General features: G+C 37.8%; 1 long non-coding RNA gene across 10 annotated transcripts in view; it reads right to left on the minus strand.

Annotated features, from left to right (window-relative positions):
• Positions 1-8,745, minus strand: part of LOC147648186 (uncharacterized) — a 37,156-nt gene extending 28,411 nt beyond the window's left edge. For 4 of the 10 annotated variants that reach the window (XR_015280451.1, XR_015280458.1, XR_015280459.1 and 1 more), the window contains exons 1-3: positions 8,548-8,700; positions 2,363-2,486; positions 610-689 (exon numbers count right to left, since the gene is read on the minus strand). This is a non-coding gene — a long non-coding RNA (uncharacterized LOC147648186). Of the gene's footprint in view, positions 1-609; positions 690-2,042; positions 2,487-8,547 lie in introns of all 10 variants that reach the window. The other 6 variants (XR_015280460.1, XR_015280455.1, XR_015280452.1 and 3 more) reach the window with 5 other exon arrangements.
• Positions 8,746-20,495: the final 11,750 nt, after the last annotated feature.

Here is a 20,495-nt window from a genome sequence, read left to right on the forward strand (position 1 = left end):
AATTTTTTCCTGGAATTACTCACTTTTACCTAAAGTCTGAGACCAAAAATTAATAAAAATTTATGAAAACTCAAACTCCAAAATTATATGAGTTCACTCAAAACAAATTTTCTACGATAAATCTATTTCCAGGTCTTACTTGTATATGCATAATGGTTCATAAATGCCAAATATGAAAAATTATTTATACCAGAAAGATTTTACGCTAATTTTTTTCGTTAGGTCATGCCAAATATGCAGTTATTTTTAAAAATTACACTAGGAAACAGGAAAAGTATTCCCTTGGCTTCTTGACTTTTGTTTATTTCTTATTCTCTTGTTTACAAAGGTTTACTATTTTCTATAAGCATTTGCCTAATCTTAGGCAGGAGCAGACCTTCTCAAAAACAATTTTTTGCATCATCAGTGACAGTGCCTTATTTCAAGAGAAGTTGCCACTGCTCATAATATGATTATATTCAGTACAATATCTATAATTCATTGTACAAATTCACATTTTCAAGGACTTACAATGACCATGGGAGAACTGAAGTCCCTCTGTAACTGTAAGATTTTTAAGTTTGCTGATTATTATTCTGTTCATTAGTAGAAAGATACAGCATTCACTACCTGAACTTTCCTAGAAGGAAAATCTGCAGTCTTGCAAATTTTTGGATAAAATCTTGAAGACAGTCTATCCAGACATGATCCTGAAGAAATAAAATAAAATAGAAAGGTTGGCATAGAGTTAAAATGCAGAGTGTCTTGACACAATATTAAAATTAAAGCCTACAGCTGAAAACTCTCAAATTTAATTAAGTCCTTGTCACCTCTCATACCCTGAGTGTGAGATTCACCTATTGGTCTTCACAGGTAACTAGTCCACTACGGCATATACATTTCACATGTTTGCATGCCTAACCTCTCTGAGACCTATACACTCTGATCTAATCAGGATTTAATTCAGTTATGGGGACCAAGAGTCTTTACCAAATATTTCTTATGTTGATCAGGTGATTTACAACAATTTTGGATCTTATTTCCTAAAAAGATTGGGAGTTTGAGATTTTCTTCTGGTCCCTGACTGAGATAAGTAGCAGAATCAGACGCATGACACTTCCTCAGAAAAAAAAAAAAAAATACTTGTCTTAAAAAAAAAATATCTTGAGATCCCACAATGTCAACCAAAAGGTCAAATAAATAATGTGGGGGTATGTATATAAGAAAAACTGACCTCTCTTAGAGAAAAGACCTCTCTTACAGAAAATGTCTCTCTAACAGAAACAATGTTCAACCATGAAGCATTCAACTGTCATAGAGCATCTATCTAGAGGGAGCAATATTGCTGTTAAGATCATCAAGATAAAGCTCACCTCAAACATTTCCTTTTACACTTTATCTAACATCTGTAGACCTCTACATGCTGTTTCCCTTACACAGGTGTGTTAATACAGATGGAATTTATCTTAAGTAGAGAGGACATTAAGTGCAACGGGAATAGATCTGGGTTACCTTAACAGGACTTAATAAGTAACTTAAATAGAAAAGCCTTTTGAAGATTGCTTTAACATACATTGGGCAAGGTGCTGCTGATATGGTACAGAGGCTGAAAATTCTTTGAGCTAATGTTTCTGAATAAAGGCAGCAGTATCAATAAGCTGACAATTACGAGATGTACAGGTTCACCGATGGAGTAGGGCCATTCAGGGCTCCAAAAAGTCTTAAAAGAAGATGGCAAATGAACATCTCCATTTATATTTAAGTGCCACCCATTAGCCACCACAGTCTTTGTTTGCCAGGCAGAATTGGTGATTTTTCTTCTTTTTGGTTTGAGATTTTTTTCTGAAAATATGTGCTATAAAAGAGGATGGAAAAGGCCTTGGAGAAATTGTCATGCACTCTCCCACAGGTTGTGCTGTCTCTCAAATACAGATCAGAGACAAGGGAGACTGAGAAGCCTCTACACATTCTTCATCTATAACGCATATTAAAGCAAGAGGAGGCCTGTGCCTCATTGTCATCTTCCATATGAAAATAATGCTAATTATTTTCCTAATACCTACCTCAATGGTAGACTTGGATGTGCAACAATGACATTAAAATGGAGCAGGTTCAGGCAAAAAAAAATAAAAATAAAGAGTCAGTGCTTATAGTCTCATTTACTGAAATTAGCAAATTACAAATTCAACAATATTGCACTCAAGCAACTGTGAAAGACAGTTGCAATGTTTTGGACTTGCTGCAAGTGTTTTGGTTCTCTGGACATTTAGATAACCAGATAGAATCAATATATACACAGCAAAAATTTTAGCCTATGCAGGGCATATAAATAGCAGAAATAAAGATACCTATTTTACAGGAGAGGCTCCATAAAATTTCCTACCTTGGCTAACTCTGTTTGCTGCAGCATAAAGCAGGTAGGTTGCAGATTTTGTTTGCATTTCTCACAATCTTACATAAAATTCTTGCTTTCTGTGATTTAACATGGAAATGTTACAATAACCCTCCTAGTTAAGGAGAAAGGAAAGAAGTTTTAGCTGAATACTGATTGTGTTTTCAATACATGTGAGTTCATAGTTTTGGTTTAATTCAGATACATGAATTATATAAAAAAGGTCAGAGAAAAGAATAGAACTAATTACAGTAATGAGGGTTACTAAAACAAAATAAAACTCTCCTTACATAATTTCTTCCTTTTTCCCCCTCTTTTTTCTCCATTCATCTGTTTATTAGGAAATATCCTGAGTGTCATAAAATATTTCTCTACACGATGATGCTGTTCAAGTATTGAAAATCTATTCCAGAGTGTGTATTCATGGCTCTACTTTTATTTGACTTTTGTGAGGTCAATATTGTAACTCTTAAATGAATGATGATTTTGTTATCTACTCTTTATTCAGTATAAAAAGTTTTCACTTTATATAAGCAATATAAGTCCAGTGCAGCATGAGCTAACATCTGGGGTGGTAGAAAAGAGTGGAATATGTTCCCTAGTTTTCAGGAAAAAGTACAAATAGCGATTTAATTTTTCAAAATACAGAAATAACAAAAGGAAAAAAAAACATTCTACAAGGAACAAGTCATAACACTAATAAATTCTAAAGCAGTAACAAGAGAGTAGGCCTTGAACACTTTGATGAGGAAATATGAATGGTGGGCTTATGGAAGAAATCTGAACTAGCGTCTCTTGGAGGGACAGAGCTTATTTATATATCAGAAATCAGAGGTTAAGACTATTGGCTGTTAGTTTGGGCTAGAAAGTCAGAAAGAAAAATGGTTACTTAAAATGTCAGGTTTGTTTGTGCCCACATACCTTCAGCAAGGAAACCTCTAACCTAAAGACTGTAAATGATGAACCCTCCTCATTCTCCTCTGCATGTTTTCTGCATCTTAGATGTTGTTTCACATCTAGTGCACACAGAGCACATATCAATAATACAGCCAATTGTATTTGTTATTATCCTCCACGTTTTCCACAAGACAATTACAGCATCAGAGCTCTCACATGCCAGGCATTGTACATGCAGATAGAAAGCAACTGGATATGTCCCTAAAAACTGTCAACCTTGTTTGTTTCTTAAAACTGTAATCCATCACATGCCATGACTGTAGCCTAAAGGGAAGGAGGTGACAGCACAGCCTTATTATTTCTGTTTGTATTTTTGTTAGGCTTGTGTTTTCAGATAAATACCAGTGTCTTATGAATAAATATTCTTATTTATATTTATCATTCTTTTTTTTTCTCTAGGTATTCATTGTGTATTAATAAGCTGCTTGTTAATCCTCTCTTTAAACATTTTATTACAGTTTGTATATGTTAGTGTTTAGAAAAGTTGATGAATTATTTTAATAAGATAGTTACAAGTATAAAAATTCAAATCTAATGACACCTAAGTTTCTAGACTGAACTTTTATCGATTATCGATTTTCAGTTTAACAAATTGTCAATTTATTGATCTAGAGCAACCAAAAGTAAAGCATTCTCTAGGAGACTTTCAGGAGGATTTTGCATCTGTTTGCCAGGTCTGCATGGTCTGAAAGCATGCAGCAGCACTCCCATATTTGGTGAGAGTGGACAGACAGTTAACTGCCAGAGTCACACCACCCTGCCTGAAATGTTGGCAGGATATTTGTTGACATAGAAATAGCCCAGAGTTAGAGGGAAGAGTTAAAATGGATGATGCCAGCTGAAAAAATGAGAGGGAGGGAGGGAGGGAGGGAGGGAGGGAGGGAGGGAGGGAGGGAGGGAGGGAGGGAGGGAGGGAGGGAGGGAGGGAGGGAGGGAGGGAGGGAGGGAGGGAGGGAGGGAGGGAGGGAGGGAGGGAGGGGAGTTTACTCTTACCCTACTGTTTATCTTGTCTTTCTGCCATGCCATCTTAGGTATTTAAGATAGGCCTTTAATCACAATGGAAAACATCTCACAAGAAATTAGAAAAGCACTAAACTTTCATACCTTCCTGTCCTCCTCTCCTTTTCACTCTAGGAAAAAATAATGTGTCTAGGTACAATGCCAAGATTTGTGTGGCTAAATAAGAAAAAAGTGGTCACAGAGACACGAAGGCCATTTTCTAAAATTTGTGAAGATTTATGCAGCTTTTATTTATCAAGTATTTTAAGCTATGAAGTTTCATCCAAACACAATTTGAAATGGTATTTGAGATGAGGTTGGAAGCATATAATTACCAAAACTGCTTTTAAAGCAGTAAAAGTCTTGTGTAAGTAGTAGTCCTTATGAGTAGTCCCCTTCCACACTGAGAGGGAAGAAAGGGAGAAGGAAAAAACACACAACTAAGTGACTCCACTGGACATCTTGAAAATGAAAGCTCTAGAAATTTCCCAATGCATGTCCATTGAGTTAGAGTATTTATTTATTTATTTATTTATTTAATATACTGGCAAATATATTCTTGTTCAATTAAATGGGTTTTGTTGCCAGCTACACATCCTGACAAAGTTGACCTATAATTCAGCATGAGGTCGGTATAATGGAAGTTCTCCTTGTGTGTTTGTTTATTTGTATTTCAGAAGTATTGGTCAGCAAGATTTATTCAGAAGGAATAAAAGATTACCAACAAATTTTTCTGGTGGGGACTTGACAACAGAGTTTACTTACCTTGTTGCTTTCAGACCTTTTCCAGTACTTTACATGCTTACTAATTGAGAGACTAAATAGATTAACCCTGATTTCAATTTGATTTAAAGAGTTTAAAAAAGGTATTGGGGTAATGTATGACCTTCTGTTTTCTGAACTCAAAGAATCATCATTTTACCAAGTTAGGGTAAAATTTTTCATTTGTTGGTCCTTTTGAACATGATATATTTATCCAAATAGAACTGTGCCCGCCCAAACTGGAACCAATAATGAACCTTTAGATCAAATAATTCCCAAGTAGACCTTAAAATAAAACACCTCTATAATCTATACAGAGAAAGAATGAAGCATATGTGTGATTTCAAAGACCTTTATATGCCAGATGAAGGACTTGCTTTTTTTATTCACTGGGTCATTTTAGACAAGGTAGGATGATCTTTGAACTAAGTCTGATTTCTTGTTAAATTAATCAGAAAAGCTCCTAGCTTTTGATGTGTTGAGATAGCACAGGAAAGGCACAGGGTGGAGGCTTTAGGAGGGGTAAAGCACCACATAAAACAATCTAGTTTTTATTCCCATTCCTTATGTTGTAAAAGCTCCAGGAAAGACATTAAGCTGTGTGCCCAGTTCTCTTCAACTGCTCATTCCACTCAAAATTAAGGTAACATCAAAGTCCCCAGCCCAACTGTTGACTACTTTTCACAGTTTCCAAAATGAAACCAATGTAATTTGCACACCTTATTTTAGAGGACCATGGATATTTGTCACAGATTTTTTAAGCACTGCTTCAACCATCACCCTCAATGAGGCTGCTAAATGGGGTTTTCAGAGCACTGAATAGACAGATCCTTAAAGATCTGCTGTTTCCATTCTTTCACCTGCTCTTCAGCATACAGCAAAAATTACCATTTCACACCCTCACAAATATCTCTGCTCAGAGGTGGAAGTCACAGATGTCTAACCTGTACTTCAGTGAAATGTGTTATAAACCTCAGTCCACTATACATAAGGATTTCTTGACATACCAGCAGGTTTTTCCACCAGCAAGTACGACACACTAGCAATTTAGTAACAAGCATTTTTTCTGACTCAGTATCTTTATGTCCCAAATTTAAATGTGAGTGGCTCATTTCTCCCTTTTTCTCACATCCATTACTGAAATTTGGTGGATATGCCATTGGCTGAAAAACTTGTACAATTTAAAGCTGAATTTTGTTTTCTTCTGTGGACCATGTGCTGTTCTAGACTATACCATGAAGCCTTGATAATTTCAAAGAGCTCCACTTCTGCAAAAACAAGGTATCAGTTCTCTTGCTTCCAGGAAATATGGAAGATCCTAACCTTTAATCTTCGTGTTTTAGGTACACTCTATATATCTAACCAAGAACCCATGAATGACAGGTTCCAATGCTTCTACATTACCTGGTTATAAAAAACTTATTAGCTGAGCAAAACCAACTCTCCTGGCAGGATTTGATTGTTCATTCTCAAAATTGCATGTAGATAGTTTGACACTTTTTTTTCTCCTCTCTGTTCACAAGGCAGACAAGAGAATACCTCAGTGAAGACTCCCACCTGTGGTTTCATCCTGAACCAAACCTTTAAGCATTCTGGAGCTAGATATCTTTGAGCTTTACATATGCCCCAAATATAAGTGTTTATAGACTTGTGAGTCTTTAGTGATTTGGAGACTGTTACTTGTGGGTACAATGGTGCTCCAGAGAATTTTTCAGATTAGGAGCATACAAAGGAATGGTATGTACAAGGTACAGTATAAAATGGTTTTTAAATTATTTCAACTGCTGTAAAACTATCCAATATTCTAATGTAGTACTTATGGAAATGTAGGTCATTTGACAATTGGCCATCATTACATCAGAACAAACCAAAACACATGCAATGCTTATCCAGGGAATTTGAGAGAAAGAGTTAAGTTGTCAAAGAGGTCAACTCAGACAACTAACCAGCCATCTAGAGTAGCAGTCCTTTGGTTTTCATCCATAGAAACCAAGCAGATTTCTGCTGCTACTTCCTTCCTCTGAAGTGGTGCCCCAAAAGTGGTTGTTTTTTTTTCATTTAGCACTAAAATGTTTCACAGTGTAAGTCATCTCTACAAGAAATCAGGGATTTTGACAATGTCTAATGTTTTCACTTATTCTTGAAGTTCTGAACAGAAAATCTGGATCTGTTCTTAAGTTTCCATGTATGTGTTAAGCAAGACTGTATAATATATTGCACAAGTTACTTTTTAAATACATTTTTAAATACATTCTTGCTATGCATCATAAATACACTAAAACTCCTACTATATAAATTTAAACCTCAAGATTATATAAGCAACCAGATGGATACACTGTATCCTTAACTAATAGTATGCTTGAAAGCTATGTATGATAATGAAGAAGTTATATATTTTTCAAAAGAAGGCAAAATTATTTTACTATTTCACTTCTGAGGTACAAACATAAAGCAATAAAAATAATAATTTTTTCCAGAAATTTAGTATGCTTCTAATGGTTATGTGTGACCCTTCTACTCCTTTTACAGAAAACACATTTTAAATCCTTGCTTCCTCCACGCAGTCTTGGAGATTTTTGGGGTGGGAGGGGAAAGAATATGTACATATTCACTTAATAGTCAATGCAGTCTTTTTAAATGTACCATCTGCAAGAAGTCTGCTTCAGAAATCCAAGTCAGACAGACCCCAAGCCTCATCAAATGCACAAAGAACTGACAGTGGTGAAGAAGAGGAGCTGCAGAAATTGAGTATCTATGTTTCTCTGGTCTCTGTAGTACCTCATGACAAAAAGTGTAAATTCATGGTTTAGCAATTATGTTCAGAGGGGAAAAAACAGGCACATTTTTAATTTAAGCCTCCCGCTCTTTACTATGTTTTGGCTTTTCCAGGTGGAAGGTATTAGAACATACACCTCTAAACATACATTTTTTTTTCTGGTGTTTGCTTTTGGTTTTGCGATGGTAGGGGATTTCTGTTTGCTTTTTTTTTTATTTTATTTTGGCTTTTTTTGCTTTCTTCCTTAGGGGCTGAATTTCTTTTCTCTTGTTCCTTCTTATCAATAGAATTTTTCCTGTAAGTTGCTAAGTAACACTTACTACTGGGCACTTACAGGCACTTAAAAAAACAAAGAAGTAGCCAAGTTCAGGGGGTAGGAGGGCTACACTTCTCTTTTTGGGAGTTTCTCTCTGAGGGGGAGAGATACCTCAAGAACTGGGCAGGTAAAGTGGTAGGGGCAGTGGCTAGTCTCTCTCTCTTGCTCTTGGCATGGGATGGGACGGCCAAGTTGTTTACTGCGGGGAGAATTCACTGTCCCTTACTGGGAGAATTCACTGTCACCGCCGGAGCCCAGTCCCGCACTGCTCCTTCCTTTCTGTGGGTGAGCCTTTGCTCCAAAGAGCAGCCATTGGGCTGGGACCTTACTGACACCTGCCTCACTGAAAGAGAGACCTACGCCCACCTGCTCGGGTGCTCGGGATCCTGGGCTCGCCCCTCTCTGTCCTGCCGGGCAGCGGGCCCGGCTGCCCCAGGGTTCGTGCAGCAAAGCCTCTCTGCCAGCCCTTCCCGGCGAGGCCGAGCCGCCATCACCGCGTGCTCCCCCTGCCCGCGGCACAGCGCCCCCTGCCGGCGCGGCGGAATCCCCGCAGCCGCGCTGCCCGCCGGGAGCAGCAGCGCCCCCTGGCGGCCGTGCCCGGAAGTGCAGCGAGGGGAGCGCGCGGGCGGCCGGGCAGGGCCTCTGGGGCCTGGCTCTGGGCCTGGGCCCTGCAGAGCCGCTCTCGTGTTTGCCTGCCTGTGCACACCTGCAAAGAAATGATAGTGCTGTTCTCATGTCCCTGCCTGAAAACCCCTCATTTCAAATTTACAGTCATTCTGAGCCAGGGGGTTACATTGTCCATTCCAAGGGAGGGTTCTACCTTCCTTTATAGACACCTGTCTTTCAAACCAAGACACTTCCCTATGTAATTTTGTTACATTACGCTTACCAGTTCCAAAGTAGAGTCAGTCAGTTCAACTGATGCAAGGATTCAGAGATACCTGACCTCTGCTAGCAGGTAGCTGCAGTAAATTCAGTGCTGTGCTTCACTCATGGCTCAACTTCTCTCAAGGTACTGATCTAAAATGACATGTCACTGTCAGCTGACCATTGTTTTCAATTTTTTGACCAAGATGGGCATATTTTTCAGCATTGAAATTATTAATATGTAATTAAAGCATTGTGTTAAGAGATTGTGATGTTATGAAGGTGGCTTTTCGATCACCAAAGAAATAGAACAGAAACCGTCAGGGATGTGAAAAATAAGAAGCTCTTTGATTTTAAATTATAATTTCTGTTGTAGTAGTAATAATAATAATAATAATAATAATAATAATAATAATAATAATAATAATAATAATAATAATAATTATTATTATTATTATTATTATTATTATTATTATTATTGTTATTATTGTTATTATTGTAATAATATTGTAGTTGTAGAAGTCAAGTCAATCTCAATACTAGAGGCTCACCACTCCCAACTACAAGATGCACCTCAGCACAGAGAGTGAGGTACCACATCAGAGAAATGAAAGGCTTTGCTCTAGTTTTACGTTGCCTGACTGCAGGCTGTAAGATTGAAAGCCTTTAACTCATCAGGTCAGAAAGCATGGGCTGCAGTGAATTTTGAACTTTCCTTTGAAAATAACAGCATAGTCAGTAACTGCAGTGTTTGGGGTGTAAGAGGCTTTTAAGGTACATGTCACCTTGTACAGGAATCTTTTGCACAGCACAGATCTGTAGAAACACTGGAATGGTAAATATTCAGCAGTATTAGCAGGACCTCAACTGCAAAGGAATTCAGCAAAGAAGTCAGGGTCAAGTTAGACCAAAATGCATTCTCTTTTTAATCAGTTCTTAGTTCTGATAAGGTTTATATGGCAGATAAGGGTTTTCAGTTAAATTTCCCTTGAAAAACAGCTTAAACACACACCTGTTGAACTCAACAGGTATCAGCGTGGTAAATAGAAGCACTGCAGCTGAAGTGCACAGGTATAGCCATGCAGAGCATGGGACCTGCCAAACATACTCATCTGAGCCAAACCTCTGTGGTGAGCGCATCATAGCACAGGGCAAGCCGATGGTCCCCATGCAGCAGGAGCACACTGAGTTTTTGTCTGTGTATGCACATCTGTTCTGTGCATGCATGGTAGTAATTTACTTGGGATTTCCAGAGATCCTGTATCCAGAAATGTTTGTTGCAGTGTCCAATTTAGCAGCATTGCAAATGGCCAAGAGTTTACCCACAAATGGAGGGCTAACAATGACTTTTAAGTGGAGCTGAATACAATACACATAAAAGATATACATTTATGCATATTTCTTTTTCAGTCCACCAAAATATACTGAATATACGGTGTAACTTTAAAAAAAAGAAAATTTTAAAAAACACACAAAAAATAAATCTAACATTAACGTACTATTGAAAAATATTACTTTTTCAGTGTAAGTGCTGTGAATATTGATTATTATGAAGGTATGCAATGATAAAATTAACCAGGCATCATTTTCCCTGCTGCACTCTGGCCTTCTTTATTATGCAATATATTGTGTTGTATATAATTGTATGTAATTTTTTCCTTAATTTCTAAGATCTTTTTACTTTAAATTTAAAAAGGAAAAAGGCTTAGAAGTTGTTTTCAATTAGTCACATCCATAACCAATCTTGCTAGTACTTCTTGATATAGTTTTACCTCAGACCATTGATTCATGAGACTGAAGGCTCATGGAAATCTGATTTTCAAAATGTCATCTTTTCTCGACACATTATTCTGCTATTATTATGACTGTCCCAAAAACACTAGAAAAACTTTAAAAATCCAGATTATCGACCAATAAAACTGAAAAAATTGTCAAGCTACTTTCTTTCCTTGGGGTACCAAACTCAGAAATATTTGTTAGTACATTAACAGGATGACTATATTGAATTTATAAATGCTAATGTTTTGAATTCATTGCTAGTAAGCCAAGTAACAGCACCTTGACTATCTCCAGCCTAATGAAAAACTATAACCTAAAGCTTATTGGTCTTGCAAGAAATTGAGAGAATTCAGAATAAAAACCCAGAAGGCTCCCTTACATTGTACTAGAGCAATGTGTTTTCTGTCTCAAATGAACTCAGACTAAATTGTGATTTATTCTGAGGGACAGGCTACAGACACCAAAAAAATGTCATCTGGAAACCTTCTTCCCCTAAATGGTGACTTTCTGGAACATCCTTCCCTCAGAAGTGATTTCTGGAAAATTTCTTGATTATTAAAATCTTGCAAATAAACTTTAAAATGACGGCTTTGTTATTGCTTTGGCACAATGCATTAACAACACAGCGAGCTCTGCCAAACTGTGAGTATTCTTTCAGGCGGATTATGTCCTTGTTTACATATCCAGCTGCACTTGGGACGTGTCCGTGGTGGTGCCTGAACAATGTCCCCAGTGGGGGTGCCCATTAGGGGAGGGTATACTAATGGGGGATATGCCATTTACTTTGTTTAAATTGAACAAGAATGCTCAGCGGTCCTCTAATCCTGGGGGAAAGTGTTGGAACCCTGCATTTTCTGAATCCTGTTTGGGTTTGTTTAATGGGGATGTTTGGATTGCTCAAAAATATTGCAGTCTACAAGATTGTTCTAAGAAGCCATTCTGAAGTATTTCATGCAGTCTGTGTGCACATGAGCCAAGTGCAATGTTATTTACACTGCACTCCTAAATAAGGATTATGTAGATGAGTAAAAGTTTATTTCATATTCTTCGTAATTAGGCATGTGTCTTCTCTTTGTTTTACTTCTGCTTACTTTTGGAAGAAGTCAGACTTAATGCACATGGTTGTGCCCTGTCTTCCTGAACCTTTCCAGTTCCTTCATGAGCATATGGACAGAAAATATCTAACTGAAACATACATGGGCTTATTTTCTTCATGCATGTAATTTATATTTAAGGAAAGTAGGTAAAAGAAGTTAAAAGAAGAGCAATCAAATCAGTAACTCTACTGCAGAAGTAAGACCATTTTACACTATTGTGCTTATAAGCTATTACTGCTTTCCTCTCTCTGTTCCTTACAGTTTTCTACTTTTAAGTATGAAAACCTGTAACAGTGAAATCCATTATGTAGCAGGCTGACAATTAAACCAGAGCTACAATTCAGAAACAGTGCAGCTAAAATGAAGAATTCCCTAGGAAAATACAGGGATTTTGTGACCTCCAGTAGGTGTTCAAATGTATTGTTTTCCCTTTTCAAGTATCTGGGTCTGCCTTTTGCATACACATGAGAAACTTAGATGATGAAGTTGTTTAGGTGATACAGTGAATTACTCCCAAGGCACAGGCTTACTCCCTTCCCAACTAAACAATGACATAATACTGCAGTGTTTTCATCAACACTGCTGTCAGCAGCAGATTTGTGATGAAATCCTGACTTTGCTGAAGTGAACTGCAGATGTCCCACTGACCAGATGATTCACTTTTCCTCACTTCTTCCCTTAGTAATCATTAAACAACATATCATTAAGTGTTCAGAAACACTTCCTCATCCCCACTACACTATCCAACTACTAGATGTAGTCAAAATTATTATAAAGGCTTATTCCTTTCTTGTCTACACAGCTCTCAGAAAAACAGAAAGAAAAAAGGACTAGTTTTGTTGGGGTTTTTTTTCATTGTCCTGATAAATAAGCTCCTTATAAAATATTGTATATGTGCCAAGATCATTCTGTTCTAAAAAATTATTTACATGAAGCTGGAGTCTGGACTGTTCAACTGTCCTCGTCCATAAGGGAGACAACATCGTGTCAGAAAAGCACTGGGCTTAAAATAGCAGGTCTTCAGATAGACCAGCAACACCAGTCACATGGGACTGGTGAATGACAAGAGTGTGTGGCACCATGGGAGTGTGTGACAGTGCCCAAACTGTGTGAGTCAAAAGGTGAGAAAAATGCAGGCTCGTTATTTGTAGGCATTCTTTGCAAAGGAGTAAGATTCACCTGTTCATTGTCCTTTCCAAACAGCACCAGAAATACCTTCAAGCACCATTTGCTGATTATGGATATCTTGCTCTTTACATGCATTCCTTGATGTGTTCCGTACTATGTTCAGCATTACAAAATTTGCATTATCTTTGGGCCTCTGGGGTGGCTTTTCCTGGGAGTTTGGGCATGAGCCCTTTGCTGCTCAGAGCTTGGGTTTCAGCAGAGGTTATTTGAGTGACCTGCCCATAGGAAGTTCTTGCCTTGCCAATTCATTGGCTGCATAAGAGCTGCTGTACAATTATTTCCTCAGGTAGTGGCTACAGCTCATTTGTCAGTCTGAATTTAACCACCAGTGTTATGAAGGATCTTTCAGTATTTATGCTGTGCCTCATTGAAGGACAAGCCATCAGTTAATCTATATCAAAGGACAGACAATTATGAAACCTAGCTACCGGAGGACAAATGTCTTGGTGAATGGGTGTTAAGCCTTTCTTATTGACTATAATCCCACTCACCAGGACTGACTAAAAGCTATTAATCCTGTGTCTCCTACAGCATCTGAGAGGAGCTGGGCTTCTCCTGCCCCTGGGCAGGCTGACAAACAGTTGTCTGAGAAGGATGCCTAAGGACTGATGGTTCAGGATGACATCAAAAACTCTGTGACCTTTGCAAGGGTCCACCATGGCCAGGAGTAAGGAGCACTGATACATCTGACTGCAGTAGTATAAGATACGTTGATAATTGATGGGCTTGTTTCAGAATAGAAGTTTTCATGGAAATCCCATAGGATTCTTCTGATGTTTTATGAGCTCAAGCTCTCATAGACAAGAAAAAATGTAGAAAACAAGGTAATTCAAATATTAACCACTAATGCTGTGATACATGATGGTAGAAAAGAAATAGTTTGCTTTATATCTCCCTGCTTGCCTCACTAACCACACAAAAACAAGGAAACCTTCTAATAGTGTATAATGTATGGGGAAATGCCATTTTACTTTGATTGCACTGCTCAGCTAAACTCAGGCTTTAGTACTCAACATCTCAGCTGTCTCTTCTGATTGCAATGGGTAACCTCACTTAAGAATCTACCCACCAAGTATCTTACATTTTATGGTCTCATGCAGTAGCTACTGTATTATGCACCATGTCTTGGTGAATGGTAGCTTGCCAAGCAACCAAAGTCACCCTTCAGAGCCATTGTTCCTGTCACAATTTCAGCCTGAAGCATGGATGCTAAAAAATACTGTGATCTTCTGCACAAGTTTAGGTTGAGATCCTGCAAACAGATGTGCATATACAGAAAAGAATTTATACCAAAAAAAATTCTCTGCCCAGAATCTGAACCCAAGAGATTTTCAAGGATTTAGGGTTTCTGGTTATTATGGCCTCAGGCTCCAGTTTTCCCTGCTCACATTCATTCATTCTCTGTCCTTAAAAAAGGCAAAGGAGACCATTCATCCAGCACAGACTTACCAGCACAAAGTACTGTAATTCACTGAAAACTCTGTCAAGCATCAGTATTAAAAAAAAATAAAATTGAGTCCAGTTTAAAAAAGAATGTGGATTAACATAATCATTGCCACAATTGCTTTTAACAGAAGATAGGTTTGATTGTCCTTTATTTGGACAGTACTTTTACCACTGGTATTTCTAGATAGTCCTCAAAGTGATGGAAGATGTACGAGCTGTGAGGGTGACGTGCATTTCAGGAGGGAACTGGTGCCCCCACTGCTCACAAAAGCAATGCATGCTAACCACAAACATGCTCACCCTGCTGTCCTGCCAGCTGGAAAAAAAAGGTGTTAAGCAGCAGCTGTCAAGCTACAAAGGAAAAAGTGGTTCTTAGACTGGAAGAAAAAAAAATTGTTAATAAAAACACAGCACAAAAAGCAACTCTTACAGCATTTCTGACACACTTCTTTCAAACTCTTCAGCATTTTTTGCTTTATAAGATTGAGGACAATTTATTATTCAGCTCTGCCTATGTGAACTGAACCAAAAAAAAAAAAGGAGAAAAGGGTTAATTCATTTCTCCTAATATTGCCAGGAATCCTTCTGGTCAGGCTCAGCTGGGGACAGATGCAGTAGTGTCCCTGATGTCAGGGGGGAGGGAAGGCTGAACCGTTTGGGTGGTGCTAATTGGAGTGAGGCAGCCCCCTTTGTGCACACGGGTAAATCTGCTTATCTCAGCTGAGACACTGTTAGCAGTTGAGTTTGCACATCGAGGCCCAGATTTTGACAGGTACCCTCTATTGCAAATATTAGTAGTTAAGCATCTAACTACTCAATTGCATGTATAATTCAGGTAGGTACATGTATAATTCAGGGAGTTCGCTATCCAAGAGACTTTCTAATTTTTGTTCCCTGTGGCGTTCATGAGAGCAAAATTGTGGATTTTTTTATTATTATTATTTTATTTTTGTGCTGAAAAATGTGCTGCAAGGAAACAACATTGGGATGAAGCCCATCTGAAAGTCTGCTCCCCAGTGTGTCAGGATACAAATGTAGATTTTAATGTAGTGCTCTGCTTTCAAACCTTGGAGCCTGATTCACTACTGCATTACACCAATATGAAATCAATCACATTGTGCTGATACACAACTGGATTAACCCAGAGGTGAATGAAGCTTATTGTTTGCAAGTGCCACTTGCTGAAGCAAGAACTATCTATTAAGAAAAAAATATCCTTAGCCCCATGAGGAAAACTGGAAATTTTAATGGCTAAAATGTGAATAAGAAAACTAGACCACATTTCTAGGTCCCTTTGTTTTTACAGTACAAAATTCCCAGTATATGATGAAGAATATATACAAGTCTGAGCCAGGTCATAATTTAGCATAAAATAAAACAAGACATTTAATCCTGGAGAAAAAAAATGAGAACAGTAGAACTATCAAACTATGTGGGCAATTTCCCTGTGCTCAAATTGCATTTTCTCCCTTCAGTGTTATACGGAAAAGGGTCTTGCCCTCTAGATTAGAGACTTTTGCATTAGAGGAAACTAGGTTATGTCTTCCACTGTCAGAGATAAAAATTATGAGCTGGAGTGCACTTTAGCCAGTCACTCTGAAAAATGTTAGCCCAAGGGGGTAATAATTAGAACTGTTTTTGTCAGGTGACTGCATTTTAAGCAGTGATCTGTCTAAGAATTTAGATGAGGGGATTGATATAAATATTTTTTTTTGGCAGAATGGTTGCCAGGGTTTTTTTCCTTTTAGGTTGGTGGTTTGTATTGTTTTGTTTTCAAAAGTAAGGACTTTTCAGAAATTATCAGCTAAAATGGAAACCTGTTTAGCATTATGGTGACCTTATAATACTTCCTTCAGAAACCAAAAAATCAGTTCCATCTCTGAATTTCATAATTAGGGTGAAAAACTGGACCATTATTTTATATTTTTTCAAGCATATATGCATAAAAAAATGCAGCAAATAAACAGCATCTTATGATTTTTTTTACCATAAAAATGTAAAACACCTTCAATTTAATGTAATGGTCTTAATTCAACCCAGGAAAATAGATTCTGAACAGGAGAAAATATCTGAATTAGTGTCTTGATGATAAAATAATTCTGCTTTTCTTTTGAGAAGTATGTTTGTTTCTGTTCATTGTCTCCAGGTAAAGGGAAAACCAAGAACAAATTTTGGGGGTAGGTTATTTTTCTGGTGCCAAACTGTAGTTTGACGAAAAGAACAAGTGCTGAAATCACATGCTGAGATCCCACAGGTGGGAGTGGATGGCTCCTGTTTAGGCAGGTATGTCCTCCCACACAGACCAACCCTCATGGCTGAAGGCTCAGCATATTCATCATGACATCCTCCATGCATTTCAGAAAGGACTACAAACAGCATCATAACTCTGTTTAGCATTTACATAAAGAGGAAAGGGCTTTAATTGATTACAAGACCTTGTTACCATTTTAATAAAATTTCTCAGTCTTTGATTACCAAACCTATTCCCAAATAATTCACTTATTTTCCATTTTTTTCATCTTGTATTTAAGAAATTGTGCTAACATGAAGACAGCTCCAAGCCTGGAACTGCTCTCTGCTCAAGCTAGCAGAGAGGGTTTATGATAACAGCGGCTCTGTGCCAGGCTCTAAATACTGCACATCAGTTCTAAAAGTAGGATCAACTAGAAGTCCAGGCTGAAGGAAAGAAATACAAAACTGTAGTCCATAGACTTTTAGAAACTGAGAAATCCCAGGGAGCATGGAAACAAGGAACCTTGGGAACGTTATTGCTTCCTTTCACTGAAAGGATGGTCAAGTTCCCTAGGTAAATGTGAAAATGTTTCTTAAACTCTTTCTCACCCTGCCAACCCCAGAAAAGAGCTAAATAGTAAATTAAAATTCCAATATTGCATAGAAGAGTGTGAAGTGTAGACCGGATGTCTATATTTGAGTGTACCCATTTGTCTTTTGCACCTGCATGGGCAGGATTCAGGTAATTTTTAAATTATGTGCCTGGGTCAAATCCTTTTTGTATTTCTTCTTGGAAATAGTTCCATCAGTTTCAATAGGTTTCTTGTTTGCTTATAGTGAATAGGATTTACATTTTTGTTATTTCTACCAACAGGCAAAGGCTTTATGTATTACATTTGATACAGTCAATTATGTTCCTACTCTACATATGACAATAAGTCTTTTATATTCATTATGTGTTTAGAATCAGCGTTATGAATTGCTAATTTCTGAATCATCAAATTAGCAAAACAATTAATTTATCGCTCAAATATGTATATAAAATATATATAACTTTATTACTAAAAATTATCAAGAAGGTTCTAGAAATTGTGCAAACTGCTGTTTACTTTTATACTTGTTTTTAAATACTTTCAAATACATCAACAGCATCCTACTCCTAAACCTTTATCCACATAGGTTTATAAATTTTCTTCCTAATATGAAGACATAGAGATAATTCAAATATGAAACCCTTTCCTTCCCTTATACTTTTTTCTGTTTTTAAAATAAGTGCTATAATAGACCTACCAAGGTTATTATTTGTCCTTGTATCTTCAATGAATCCATAGTAAGAATGTTTTTTATTACTTTGCCATATCTAAAATTACTTAGTTCCTGCTACCTATAAGACACATCATTTTTCAAGAGAAAACTTCCAAGTTTCATCATATCACACTTGATGCAAAGTGAATGACTACTAAAATACAAGGAGTAAATCTGAAACTACCTTTAGACTGACAACTTCACATAAATCCTTTTTTTTTTTTTTTTGGAAAATTTAAAAAATGCCGACCTACTTCTGAAAGCTTAAGTATTTTGTTCTGCTAGTCCCAAGCAATTTTAATTCCTTTATTAAATGTACTTACATGGTGTTGAAGTACTCTTTATTCTGGTCAAGGGATTTTAAAGGGAAATGTTAATTTTATGGAATTGTTGAATGTTCACTTTTAGGACAGGATACACCAGGAAGTAACATCAAAAAAAAAAAATCAGAATTTTTGCCAATGTTTTTCAGGCCAAGGTATGGATGTCTATGGCATTCTGATAGAAATCATTCCTTTTGGGGTTTCCAAACTTTACATCAGTCCATTCTTTAGCTTCGGGGTATAACCTAAAACTAGCCAACAGATGCACTGAAGAGTCATGTCAGCCATGGATCATTGATATGTACAGTAATCTCATATTTGAAATAAAATAGTTTTGTTTCTGAAGAATTTAGTAGGATTTCTAGCCTACTGCTAAGTGCTAAGAAGCTTGCCCCACAAATCCATGCCACTTTCTCTCTGAAAATCAAAACCAAGTAAGGGGTGTACTTAAAGAGGTACAGCTTTTCCTTGAGGGTTCTTCCATCCCAGGACTTCTACCCTTTTACTATCCATACTCCTGACCTAGCATCATTGTCTTCTGGTCTAAAGAATGTTAATAAACAAATTCATATGAACAAGTTTACAAAATATGTATGAATGCTTTGGAACATTCTTTAGAAAGTGTTTTTACTTGATTATGACTAGATACTGGAATATTATCCAATCATAGTTAAAAAATCTTTTGCTTAACACTTACATTGTAGTTAAGATTATTTCTACAAGGTACTATAGATTGAAACTTTTCAGGGTTTACATGCAGTGACAGCTAAGACACAGACAGATGTTTGTGTAGCTACAGCAGTCACTCCACTTAAGTTATAGTTGTTGTCTGGAAACTTGAAACAGTTCCACCTATGTCAGCCACATATTTAGCGTAGATAAGCTAAGCCTGATTCACTACAGCAGCCTCTAACTCACTTTTTCAAGGAGTTTAAGCTGGCATCACTGACCCCATGCTGAAGCAAATCAGGAGCATTCACCCATACCTGTTACAGTGTGTGCCACAATGAATCCGTGAGAGTGACCCAAGTTCTCAGGGCCCAGAGAGCACCACTAGAGATTTCTGATGGTAAAGGCTAAAGAACAGATCCTCATTTGAGTATCCAAAGACTGTTTATTCAAAGGCTAACAGCCTCAAATGAATTCAGGGATAAGAGCAGGACCAGGACCAGGGCCTGGGATTAAATACAGGGCAAGAAGGGCGGGTCTGAGGGTCAAGGTCCAATAGGGACAAGGGAAAGTGGTGCAGGGGTGTGGATAAAGACAGGAGAACTAATGGAATAACAGGGGTGGAGTGCTGCAGCAAAGCAGAGCCAATGGGGTTAAGGGAAGGAATAACATTCTAGGAAGTGTACATAAATAGCAAACAGGAGCTCAACAAGAGTGATACCAATTTTTACAAACCATTATAATACCAGAGCACAGAAGGTATTACCATGTGGTTATACAGGCCCATGGGAACAAGTTCCTCCCTACCCCAATCTAGAGGGGCGCCTCTCCTCTCCAGTGCCGTTCCCTCCAGGGTTGAAACATTCCAGCAACAGGCCCCTGGGCATCCACAGCTTACCCTTTCTGCTTAATCAAGAAGGTTTCCAGCCATGGTCTTTGCAGACACTTGAAGAAAACAAACACAATAATAACACTAAAGAGCGTCCAAAGAACAGTCTTAACTAAAGATAGAAGCCAATCCTTAAGTCCCCAGTCCTTGAAAACTTGCTGAGCCAGTTGTTGTTGTTGTTGTTGCCCTCCATTTGGATTTTCTTCACTTGATCCTGTAAGAATTGGATGCTCCAGTTATGGATTTGCTGTATGATGATAAGCTGAAGCAACACATGCCTTCACACTCCTGGCAGCCGTATGGGCAAGCAGCAGATAGTCAATAGCTGCTCTATTCTGCATGGTAGCATGTTTTTTAGATGGTTTCCTCATCTTTGAGTAGGCCAATCAGTGCAACCAAGGTAGCAATGGGCTGCTTGCTAATCAAACACTCTAAATGGGTCAATTCTCTGAGAGCCTTGGCTGCTGCCACCCATGGTAGAAAAATGGAGGCTGCGACTCTCTTTCCACAACTCCAGTT

Source organism: Cyanistes caeruleus, chromosome Z (assembly GCF_971803275.1).
Source record: "Cyanistes caeruleus chromosome Z, bCyaCae1.hap1.1, whole genome shotgun sequence".
Classification (NCBI taxonomy): domain Eukaryota; kingdom Metazoa; phylum Chordata; class Aves; order Passeriformes; family Paridae; genus Cyanistes; species Cyanistes caeruleus.